Here is a 13,154-nt window from a genome sequence, read left to right on the forward strand (position 1 = left end):
GCACGAATAGGGTACCACTCTCAATATTAAGACAAGAAATTCGGCACTCTTAAATGTCATGCAAAAAAGAATATTCAGAATTTTATTATTGATCCACTGTTGACAAAAAAATCGTTGACGTTTCGGCCAATACTTAGGCCTTCATCAGAACTCTAGTAAATGAACACAGAAAAATGCATATCAGTGTGATACATAAAATGTAAAACAGCCATAGCAGTGGAAAGCCATTAAACAAGAAAATAATGTCAAAACATGATATCTGGATAATTAAGGCATGAAATTCTACCAAAAGCGGATAGTGGGACAACAAAAAAAAGGGGTTTATAAAGAAATTAAAGATCAAAATATGGCCATAAGCCATAAAGTAGTATAGGGCGGTAAAAAATTATCTAAGGATAAACATGAACGGGAAAACAGCGTCTATTGAATAATAGGACGAAATCAGAACATGATGTATACACACATAAAATCACATACATTTGTCTTCAGTGTACATGGATCGCTGGACAAGTGATATCACTAGAAGGGAAGCATATACACATACAATCAATATGATAAACCATAATACAGCGTAAGGCACAACTAGCACACTGCACAACAGATTCATGAAAATGCATGGAGGCCTAATACGGGATCTGACTCACCAGATGATGTCGCATGTAGGAGTATGCAGGGTAATAGCACTCAACGTGCAGGAGAAAATAGCGACATGTGTGTGGTGTCGGGGTGTCAGTTTATATACAGTATATAACACAGCCCCATACCTAATGCATCTGGCGCCATGTAACCGCGAAACCGGAAGTTCCCGATGATGTGGCGTCACCGGAAGTGACGTGACGGGGCCGTGCAGGAGGAAAAGAACTCCTCCGTGTACAGAATGCTACATGTAAAGGTGCCAGCTTACTGTGACTGGAACGTGTCACCGGAAGTAACGGATTAGATTTCTGTATGCCTACAGAAGGCTAGGGGAAAAGAGTTTTCCCCGAAAAACCAAAGTATAATGCATGCAAAGCTTGCGAGCCCCTACTGAGGAGAAAGAATGGATAATAAACTGACAACTAACTAAAAAGTAAAGTGTGTACAAAAAGGATATCTCAAATGAATGAAGAGCCGCAGACATACCTAGAGGAAAAAATAGGAAATAATTAATAATTTATAATGTAAGAGATAAAGTCAACTAGCACAAAATATAACCAAAAATTGGAGGAGGGGAATAAAAAGAATGAAAAGAATAATTGAATAATGTTAATAAAATAACGAAAAATAAAAATTAGAAATTATAAAAATTATATAAAAAAATTATTACATAAGAATATATACAAAAATAATAAAAAAAATAATAAAATAATATAAAAATGTATAGAAAATAATAAACAATTATAGAAAAAGTAAATCATTATAGAAAAAATAAACAATTATAGAAAAATTGAACCGAAGTGGGAATAAAGGATTTATACCCGTCCTTGTAGTGCAGCAAATAATCTCAATTAATCCATGTCTAAAAATGGGAAAAAATAAGAATAATAAGGCTCAAAGTGTCAACGTCGACGATTTTTTTGTCAACACTCAACAGTGGATCAATAATAAAATTCTGAATATTCTTTTTTGCATGACATTTGAGAGTGCCGAATTTCTTGTCTTGAAATAAAGACTAATTCTTTAATACTCCTACTGTTCGGACGTTCCGATTTCCTACCACTTTTCCTTGATAAAATCATCATTTTCAGTATAATTAAATGCTTTTAAAGGGCAGTGTTCTACAATGCACGCCTTGTTCCACAAAATGGTACAATTAAGAACTTTGTTCCAAAGCCAACTTGTTTTCTTGGCATTACCAATCTCCATGTCAATAAGGTGTGTCCTTCTGAAATTTGACACTGTGATTGAGTACTTCCTCTAGACAAGAAAAATGGTAACTCCTACTTATCCTTAAATTTATTTTCAGAAAAAAAAAGAAAGGCAAAACAATGGGATGCATAGAACACTGCAGAACTGTGATTTCAGGCAGAATGCAAGAATTAACTAAAAGAGACGTGTGAAAAGTTCGAGAAACAATTCTAAAGTACAATAGGGTGTTATCCAAGCAATGAGCTCCGCTCATGATCGAACATGCAGGTCATTTATTAGTCTTCGGGAGGGTATTCTTGATGGTTTGCCCATTTTTAATGCTCGTGCTACATATAAAAAAGTTTTCAACGAGGATCAAAGTACATGATCTTATGTGCAGGACTTGAGGTGGAGGTTAAAAACTAGAAATAATCATGTCATTACCATGAAACACAAACCTCTATATGTCCGATAGGGGGCTAAGTCAGTATTTGTGATATTTTATGCAAGTATTTTATCTTAAAGCATTCACACATCTGTTTCAATTTTTACATCCATGAAAAACAGACCTTTCTTTTTCAAGTGTCATCCATATTGTCTTTGATGCATCCTTTTTTTCATACAATTTTTTAAAAAACTGAAAAATTTAAAATCTCTGAATTTGTATTTATCTATTGACTCTTATCAATGGATCAGTGAATCATGGATGGAACATTGATGTACAATTCCATCTAATGGCAAAGACTTGTCCACAAAATGAATGAGAATAAGACTCAAGACTTTTCCGCAAAATGAACGAGACTAGGAAGTTTTACGAGTCTCATGGGTCGGACACACAGATCTGGTTGTTTCATGGTTGTGTGAGTCTGTGTGCTTCCCGAGGAAAAAAACAAAACAACATATGGACATGTCAAATGGATATGTTAACTGAGCCGCTGTCATATTTTTAAAACAATGTATACTTTTATACTCCATGCTTGCTTTTAGAAATATTTTTGTATCAGCAGTTTATCATATCATGCATATCTTAGTTTAGACTTTATGAAATAGTGCACAGCTTTGATATTTCCTGACTTCAGTTGTTGAATATTCAGAAGCTTTTAACATTAATGGTTCTTTATTCTAGATCTGATTCATATTTCTGCGAGAGATGTTTCATCATTTAGTCTTCTAATGAAATGAAAGGGTATATATAACAGGAGAAACAAGAGCAACCAGGTACAATAGACAAAAATTATATATTTTATTGAAAGTTCAGAAATATATCAAATTACCAAAAGTAGTCACAAAAAAAGCATTAAAAAATGACACATCAGCAAGAAAGAAGACAGAAAAAGCCACAGAGCCAATGATTGCACCTGCCCGATTAATAACTAGAAGTATTCATCTAAAATGCTTGTGCAGTAATATAAGACATGGTAAGAAGGCTCCTCCAGCAAGGGATATTAAAGTCACCACCTCCAATCAAAGAGACCCCTAAGGAAGGAGAGAACTTACAACGGGCAGAAGCACAGAGACCCCAGACCGGTGTTAGATACTCCCGACGCGCGTTTCACGTGTTTGATCCACCGCTTTATCAAGGGGAATGCAGGAGTGTAGTAGCAGCAAGGACCTTTTATGGCCACATGGGGAGTCACAAGGTACAGTAGAGGCCAATCAGCGCAGTTAAAAAGGCGCATGCGCAGCGCGTCTCACAGGTCCTGGCAGGTACACCTCGGCGTCATGTGTTACTGCGCATGCGCAGGGAGGGGAATTGTCCCTGTGCGTGCGAGCAAGACAGAAAGACGCGTCGATGTCCACCAGGAAACAGGATCAGCGGCCCGCATGCGAACAACCACTGTGCCACCAATGTAAAGTCTAAGTAACCATTTCGGTGCCAAAATAATACAGTCAAATAGCACAGATAATCAAAAAAGCACATATATCAATCTTAGACTTATACTATTTTACAAAATCACACATATATGCCAAAAGTGTATAGCACAGAGGATATATAAATATGGCACAGTACATAAATTACATATTCAAAAAATGTGTAGATGTCGCTAGCACCGTCAGCCAGTTGTATAGGTGATGAGATGGATGGTATATCTGTAATCCATTATCCGTGAAAGATCACCATAATCAGTCTCGCTGCAAAAATTACAGGAAAAATAAAAACCATTAAAATACAAAAACACACATTCAAATAACTGAATAACACCATAAATGGGGGAGTATGGGAAAAACGGACGGTTCTCAGAAGTTCCAGAAGAACAGGGCACATTAAGGGTGAATTTACCACAATAAATCATAAAAAGGATGCAAACGATAATGATTCGTTAGACCCCCAGGGGTCAAGGTGTCCAGTGACACAATCCATCTCGCTTCTACTTGGGCAAGAGTTTTTTTTATAAACACCCCCCTAATCCCTAGGTGAACAATATCAATCCCTCTCACCTTAAATGAAGATGGATCATTGTTGTGATACTGTCTAAAGTGCCGATGGATCGTCTTCAGGAGGGTAATGTCGGTCGCTGTCTTGGCTGCACAAATGTCCCATACACGCACTCTCAGCTCTCTTGATGTGAGTCCAATATAGATTTTTGAGCAGCCGCAGGTTGCATAGTAGATGACATTCATGCTACTGCATGATATTCGATGTTTAATATTACTCAAAATAGGCCAATGTTTTTTAAGAATCTGTCTCATATCCTCCCATCCATGGTTAAACGTGGATATAAATCTTATTGGACCATCCTTTACTTTACATGGTCGTACTCTGGAAGATTTCAAAAGATCGCTCCGTGGAGTTGCCCTTGCTCTCTGATATCCCTGCCTGATGCACCGATTAGAATAACCACATGCCGCAAACAGGGATCTTAAATCAGAGGCTTGTTTTTCAAATTTGGCATCAGATGAACAGATCCACATCACCCTAAGGAACTGTCCAACCGGGACGGCCCTAATCATGGAAGGGTCGGACAGTTCCTTAGGATGAGGCGGATCTGTTCATCCGATGCCAAATTTGAAATATATGAAGCCCTCATATATAAAACAAAAACATTTTTCAGTCCAACTAAAGAAGTAAAGTCTATACCGCATTGTTGTTTTTTATAGGGCTATGTCCCATATACAACCTAAAAAACCACATATTAGCACAATTATAATGGCTTCATCCAGGGTGCACTGCAGGTTGGGCACAGCATGTCGATATAATCCAGCACTCCGACCTTCATGGGAAAACTCCACATTCATTGTAACTTTATTCCATCCATGCTAAAACCATTGATGACAGATCCTCAAACACTGACGCGTTTCGAAAGTAAAGTATTCAGCTACGAACAAGGGAGTTTACTTCTGAAGCATGTCAAATGTTTGAGGATCTTTGTCCAGTGCTTTCAGAACGTATGGAATGAAGCTACAATAGACACAGAGTTTTCTCAAGATGGTCGGCGTGACTGCTTTTCTCTTACAGGACTATGTTCTTTATAGGAATGTATAAGTAGTTTAACTCTTATTTTGGGGTTAACAGTTTCCCTGTAACTAAGAGTGTCTAAAGCCCCCGTCACACACAGCGAGATCGCTAGCGAGATCGCTGCTGAGTCACAAGTTTTGTGACGCAACAGCGATCTCAGTAGCGATCTCGCTATGTGTGACACGTAGCAGCGACCAGGCCCCTGCTGTGAGATCGCTGGTCGTGTCGGAATGGCCTGGACCATTTTTTGATCGTTGAGGTCCCGCTGGGTAGCACACATCGCTGTGTTTGACACCTTACCAACGACCTCGCTGACAGGACGCCCCATTGAATCATCATGAAATAGCATAGTTGTACAGGTCGCTACAGGTCGTTACAGGTCGCCGCATCGCTGCTGCGTCGTTGGTGAGATCTCACTGTTTGACATCTCACCAGCGACCACATAGCGACGCTTGAGCGATCGCTGACAGGTCGTATCGTTGTCGGAATCGCTCAAGCGTCGCTATGTGTGACGGGGCCTTTAGGCTAAGTTCACATTTGCATTTGAGGGCTTTGTGGAGGGTTGCATACTCCCTCCTTTAAGTTCCGCTTTCTTCCGCTTACTTCTGCATGTGTCATGCGTAGTTATCTTTAACATTGGGTATGCAGTACATGCGGATGTATGCGGATGCGTTGTTTTGACGTGCCCGCCAACCACACGGGAGCGCATCAGGTTGCGTCTTGTGGGGATGGCAGAAGCATCAAAACCACGCATCCGCATACATCCGCATAGATCCACATGTCCTGCGTACCCAATGTTAAAGATAGGTATGCAGGACGCATGCAGAAGTATGCGGAAGTAGACGGAGCTTAAAGAAGGAAGTACGCAACCCTCCACAAAGCCCCCGAACGCAAATGTGAACTCGGCCTAAGAGTAGAGTGCCCATCTGAGCATTATATTTTGTAATTTACTCAAATTGCTTAGACAGGATTACTTTATATCTTACTAAATGTAGACACTGTTTTGGGAACTATTTTTCTTGACATTTACTTGCTCATGTCTGGGCAGCACGGTGGCTCAGTGGATAGCACTGCAGCCTTGCAGCGCTGGGGTCCTGGGTTCTAATCCCACCCAGGACAACATCTGCAAAGAGTTGTATGTTCTCCCCGTGTTTGCGTGGGTTTCCTCTGGGTACTCCGGTTTCCTCTCACATTCCAAAGACATACTGATAGGGAGTCTAGTTTGTGAGCCCCATCAGGGATAGTGATGATAATGTGTGCGAACTGTAAAGCGCTGCGGAATATGTTAGCGCTATATAAAAAAATAAAGAAAGATTAAAACATTTATGTTTATCAAGCAACAAAGATAAGATTCATTGTAATTATTGAGAATCGAATTTCATTTTAAGCCTTCCCAATGCTTAGTAACTATGTGATAGCTATATATTTAACCAACAGTGATCAGGTTCCTAGACTAGCTTGTTATCATTAGAAGAAACAAATAGCCGGACCCCCAGCAAACCTAGAATCTCAGTGGGGAAAGACTGAGCTTCTCTGGAGACCACCTGCTTTCTGTTGGATAACAATCAATTTACAAACGAGTTTTTAATTACTCTTTGCAGTAATTAGTATTTCACAGTTTTAATCTGGCATCTTCCCAAAACACCAGAGGGAAAAGGACATATATTATGCAAGGTAGAAGTGCGCAGTGATACAGTGTGAAGACATTGCTTTGCTAAACAAACATGCAAATGAAAGCTGACAAATTAGTGTGACAGAAGCTTGCACAATATTGTCTACTTATAAATATGTGTTTATTTGCAAGGAGGTAACATTGGTTTCTTTGATTTTAAAAACTGAAATATCAAATTCATTTTTTCTTTTCCAATTACAAAGCTTTTAGATCAATGTGAATAGTTTTCTGCCAAATTATGACAAAAGTATTCTAGGAGTGATACCTTTATTGGCTAACCAGAAAATAATATGTTTGCAAGCTTTCAGAGCACAAAGGCGCCTTCTTCAGGCTGATTACAGCTAATTACAAATTGATTAATAAGAAAAGAGCACAACATTTAAATGATACTACAGTAGGACATTTGTTCAGGGGGGTGGGAGGTGTGATAAGCCAAGGAAATCAAATTAGGCATTCTCTTAAGGTACCTTCACACTAAACGACGCTGCAGCGATCCAGACAACGATCCGGATCGCTGCAGCGTCGCTGTTTGGTCGCTGGAGAGCTGTCACACAGACCGCTCTCCAGCGACCAACGATCCCGGTAACCAGGGTAAAATGTTTACCCTGGTTACCATCCTAAAAGTAAAAAAAACAAACACTAGATACTTACCTACCGCTGTCTGTCCTCCAGCGCTGTGCTTCTCTGTACTGGCTGTGAGCACAGCGGCCGGAAAGCAGAGCAGTGACGTCACGGATCGCTAGCGATATCGTTTAGTGTGAAGGTACCTTTACAAGTGAAGAGGCAGAGGGAATAATGTCCTTAGTTACCTGGAGTCCATCTGGTGGAGGTGTGAATTGTATCCATGTAGTGACTCATAAATCAGGTGTTAAATTGAGTCCTAATGTTAAAGAATTATGTGCCTGTGTAGATTCATCCTAGTTTGTAGTTTTTGCATGGTTTCCCCAATATAGATACTTCCAGGGCACCTCGTGCATTGTATCATGTACAAGTTTGCTGGATACCATGGTAATCAAGGAAATGTGGGATAAACTATCAATTGATCTTTACACAAAACAGACAGCAGTAACTTGTAACCCTTTTCTAGCTGCCATCCCCAGCCATTAAAAAAGCCATCTCTGTTTCTCAATTTGAAAGGAATGTCACTGATCCAGTGATCTATATATATAATCGTCTAAGGTCCACTTCCGTCTGTTTGTCTGTCTGTCTGTCACGGAAATCCCGCGTCGCTGATTGGTCACGGCCGGCTGGGCGTGACCAATCAGCAACAGGCACCATCCGGCCACAAATTGGCCTCTCCCTACTCCCCTCCAGTCAGTGCCCCCCATACTCCACTCCAGTCAGCGCCCACATAGCATTTTAGCAGTCCATTAAATGGACTGCATTACACCGCGGCACCATCCGTTAACGCTGCCATTAACCCTCCAAGTGCGACAAACATATAATGTTAAAAAGTAATTTAAAAAAAAATCATTATATTCTCACATTCCGGCGTCCGCGGCAGCCTTTCATGCTCCTTGCGATGCTCCGGTCCCAAGAATGCATTGCGGCAATGACCCCAGATGACGTAGCAGTCTCGCGAGACCGCTACATCATCACGAGTTATTGCTGCAAGGCATTACTGGGAATGGAGTGTCGCGAGGAGCATCGATAAACACCTGGGCTGGATCCGGGGGCCGCCAGAATGTGAGTATATAACTATTTTTTATTTTAATTCATTTTTTAACAGTTATATGGTACCCACATTGCTATATACTACGTGGGCTGTGTTACATACCACGTGGGCTGTGTTTTATACTGCGTGGGCTGTGTTATATACTACGTCGCTGTGCTATATACTACGTGGGCTGTTCTATATACTATGTGGCTGTGCAATATACTACATGGCTGTGCTATATACTACGTGGGCTGTGCTATATACTGCGTGGGCTGTGCTATATACTGTGTGGGCTGTGCTATATACTACATGGGCTGTGTTATATACTACATGGGCTGTGTTATATACTGCATGTTTTGTGCTATATACTATGTGGGCTGTGTTATATACTACGTGGGCTGTGCTATATACTACGTGGGCAGTGTTATATACTACGTCGGCTGTGTTATATACTGCTTGGGCTGTGTTATATACTGCGTGGGCTGTGCTATATACTACATGGGCTGTGTTATTTACTACGTGGGCTGTTGTGAATTCTGTGGCAGAGCTCCCTCCTGTGGTCACAAGTGGTACTTCGGCTGATTCTCTCTGTGAGCTTCCGTTGGTGGAGGAAAGTGGTACTGCGGCTTCTGAGTTTCCTTCCTCAGGTGATGTGGTGAAGTCGTTAGGTGCTGCTCTATTTAACTCCACCTAGTGCTTTGATCCTGGCCTCCAGTCAATGTTCTAGTATTGGACCTGTTTCCTCCTGGATCGTTCCTGTGGCCTGCTGCTCTGCATAGCTAAGTTCCGCTTTGCTATTTTGTTTGCTGTTTTTTTCTGTCCAGCTTGTCTATTTGTTTTTTCCTGCTTGCTGGAAGCTCTGGGACGCAGAGGGTGTACCTCCGTGCCGTTAGTTCGGTACGGAGGGTCTTTTTGCCCCCTTTGCATGGTTTTTGTAGGGTTTTGTGTTGACCGCAAAGTTACCTTTCCTATCCTCGCTCTGTTCAGAAAGTCGGGCCTCACTTTGCTAAATCTATTTCATCTCTACATTTGTCTTTTCATCTTAACTCACAGTCATTACATGTGGGGGCTGCCTTTTCCTTTGGGGTATTTCTCTGAGGCAAGGTAGGCTTATTTTCTATCTTCAGGCTAGCTAGTTTCTCAGGCTGTGCCGAGTTGCATAGGGAGCGTTAGGCGCAATCCACGGCTGCCTCTAGTGTGGTTGGAGAGGATTAGGGATTGCGGTCAGCAGAGTTCCCACGTTTCAGAGCTCGTTCAATGTTTTTGGGTTATTGTCAGGTCACTGTATGTGCTCTGACCTCTATGTCCATTGTGGTACTGAATTACCTTATCATAACAGTGGGCTGTGATATATACTATGTGGGCAGTGTTATATACTACTTGGCTGTGTTATATACTATGTGGGCTGTGTTATATATTACTTGGCTGTGCTATATACTACATGGGCTGTGTTATGTATTGCATGGGCTGTATTATATACTCCGTGGGCTGTGCTATATAATATGTGGCTGTGCTATATGCTACGTGGCTGTGCAATATACTATGTGGGCTGTGTTATATACAACGTGGGCTGTGCTATATACTGCGTGGCTGTGTAATATACTACGTGGCTGTGTTATATGCTACGTGGCTGTGCTGTATACTATGTGGCTGTGCAATATACTACATGGGCTGTGCTATATACTACATGGGCTGTGCTATATACTACCTGGCTGTGCTATATACTACGTGGCTGTGCTATATACTACGTGGCTGTGCTATATATTATGTGGGCTGTGTTACAGTCATGGCCAAAAGTATTGACACCCTTGCAATTCTGTCAGATAATACACATTTTCTTCCTGAAAATCATTGCAAACACAAATTATTTGGTATTATTATCTTCATTTAATTTGTCTTAAATGAAAAAACACAAAAGAGAATGAAGTAAAAAGCAAAACATTGATCATTTCACACAAAACTCCAAAAATGGGCCAGACAAAAGTATTGGCACTCTTAGCCTAATACTTGGCTGCACAACCTTTAGCCAAAATAACTGCGACCAACCGCTTCTGGTAACCATCAATGAGTTTCTTACAATGCTCTGCTGGAATTTTAGACAATTCTTCTTTGGCAAACTGCTCCAGGTCCCTGATATTTGAAGGGTGCCTTCTCCAAACTGCCATTTTTAGATCTCTCCACAGGTGTTCTATGGGATTCAGGTCTGGACTCATTGCTGGCCACCTTAGAAGTCTCCACTGCTTTCTCTCAAACCATTTTCTAGTGCTTTTTGAAGTGTGTTTTGGGTCATTGTCCTGCTGGAAGACCCATGACCTCTGAGGGAGACCCAACTTTCTCCCACTGGGCCCTACATTATGCTGCAAAATTTGTTGGTAGTCTTCAGACTTCATAATGCCATGCACACTGTCAAGCAGTCCAGTGCCAGAGGCAGCAAAGCAACCCCAAAACATCAGGGAACCTCTGCCATGTTTGACTGTAGGGACCGTGTTCTTTTCTTTGAATGCCTCTTTTTTTCTCCTGTAAACTCTATGTTGATGCCTTTGCCCAAAAAGCTCTACTTTTGTCTCATCTGACCAGAGAACATTCTTCCAAAACGTTTTAGGCTTTTTCAGGTAAGTTTTGGCAAACTCCAGCCTGGCTTTTTTATGTCTCGGGGCAAGAAGTGGGGTCTTCCTGGGTCTCCTACCATACAGTCCCTTTTCATTCAGACGCTGACGGATAGTACGTATTGACACTGTTGTATCCTCGGACTGCAGGGCAGCTTGAACTTGTTTGGATGTTAGTCGAGGTTCTTTATCCAACATCCGCACAATCTTGCGCTGAAATCTCTTGTCAATTTTTCTTTTACGTCCACATCTAGGGAGGTTAACCACAGTGCCATGTCTTAGGGGTCGAGTTCCTGCCTCTGCACAGGGGGAATCTCGGGCCATCTCCGCTGCGGTCTCCCATTCTTCTCCTGCCACAGTGGAGCTTGCTCAGCAGAGACGTCGATCCCAGCGTCTCGCTCAGTCTGACTCTGTGCTTAGAGTTACTGCTGCGTTTCCTGCTTCTCCCATTGAAGTCAGTGCTGGGCAGCGGCGAGCGGACGTTTCTGGGGCTAAGTCCTGCTTTTTACATTCTGAGCATGCCTAGAGTAAAATCTCTCAGTGGAGATCGAGGGTCACATGATCAGATACTGCAGCTAAGGTCCTTGTAGCTGCTAGGACTAAATCCTGCTTTGCACTCTGAGCATGCCCATGGCGAGATCTCTCAGTGGAGATCCAGGGTCACATGCTCAGGTGCTGCAGCACTCCATTGGTCCTTCTTTGGAAGGTCCTAAACATGCTGCAGCTATTTAAGCCTCGCATGGCCGCACAGCCATGCGCTAGTATTGTCTTTTGTAAATGTGTGTGTGTTGTGAGTGAAAGTCGTTCTTTAAAATCCCCTCCCTATTGTATGACTGCTCGCGGAAGGTGGGTGATTGCTACCTAGCGCCCGACTTAGCCATCAGCACGGTACACACATTACAGCGTCTTATTGCTGTGACCGCCAGTGCGGCGCCGTGCGCTTTCTCTGCGCTTTCCTAACCCAAGCCTGGGTGGTTAGTGGCGTCCGCCAGTGCGGCACCGCACGCACTCTCGTGCCTCTAAATATATTCTCTTGGTGCGGTACCGCGGCCCTGTGACTCAACAGGGTTCGCTTCCTTCACACTGGGTGAAGTTAACCCAAGTGTGTATTCATATTGTACCGCCATCTCGTCCGTCTCTACTAGCAGCAGGGTTTTCACCTGCACGGTGGACCTCGGACGGCGAACGCACCTAATACCATTACACCTTATACTTGGTGCGTTCCGCCAGTCCTAACATAATACTAGCGCCAAGGTCTGGCTAGTAATGACGGATGATCAGTGTTCACAGCGGTACATCCAGCAGCTGGAGGGAAGGTTGGCGGCTCTTGAGCGTTCAACCCCAGCTGTGGATGTTACTGCTGTCACTGTTCAGGCTGCAAGTGTGGCTGCAGCTACCTTGTCCACTGCCGCCCCTGTACCGACGCTATCTCGCCTCCCGCTACCAGAGAAATTTTCTGGTGACAGTATGTCCTGTAGGGGTTTCGTGAGTCAGTGCTCAATACATCTCGAGCTTCTGGCCTCTCGTTTCCCTACAGAGCGGGCTAAGGTGGGCTTTATCGTATCTTTATTGTCGGACAGGGCGTTGCAGTGGGCTACGCCGCTGTGGGAGCGTGGCGATCATGTGGTGCAGAGTGCTCCGTTATTCCTGAGCACTCTGAAACAGGTCTTTTTAGGACCTCGTGTCACCCATGATACGGCGCTCCAACTGTTGGCATTGACTCAGGGCTCGTCCTTGGTCAGCCAGTTTGCCGTCCACTTCCGCACCTTAGCATCTGAGCTGGAGTGGTCGGATAAGGCCCTTATTCCTATATTTTGGAGGGGGCTGGCTGACCACGTTAAGGACGCCCTGGCCACTAGGGAGATTTCCGCCACACTGGAGGAATTAATAACATTATCCACTCGTATTGACCTCCGTTTTCACGAGCGGAGGTTA

This window comes from Ranitomeya imitator, chromosome 10 (assembly GCF_032444005.1).
Source record: "Ranitomeya imitator isolate aRanImi1 chromosome 10, aRanImi1.pri, whole genome shotgun sequence".
Taxonomy (NCBI): domain Eukaryota; kingdom Metazoa; phylum Chordata; class Amphibia; order Anura; family Dendrobatidae; genus Ranitomeya; species Ranitomeya imitator.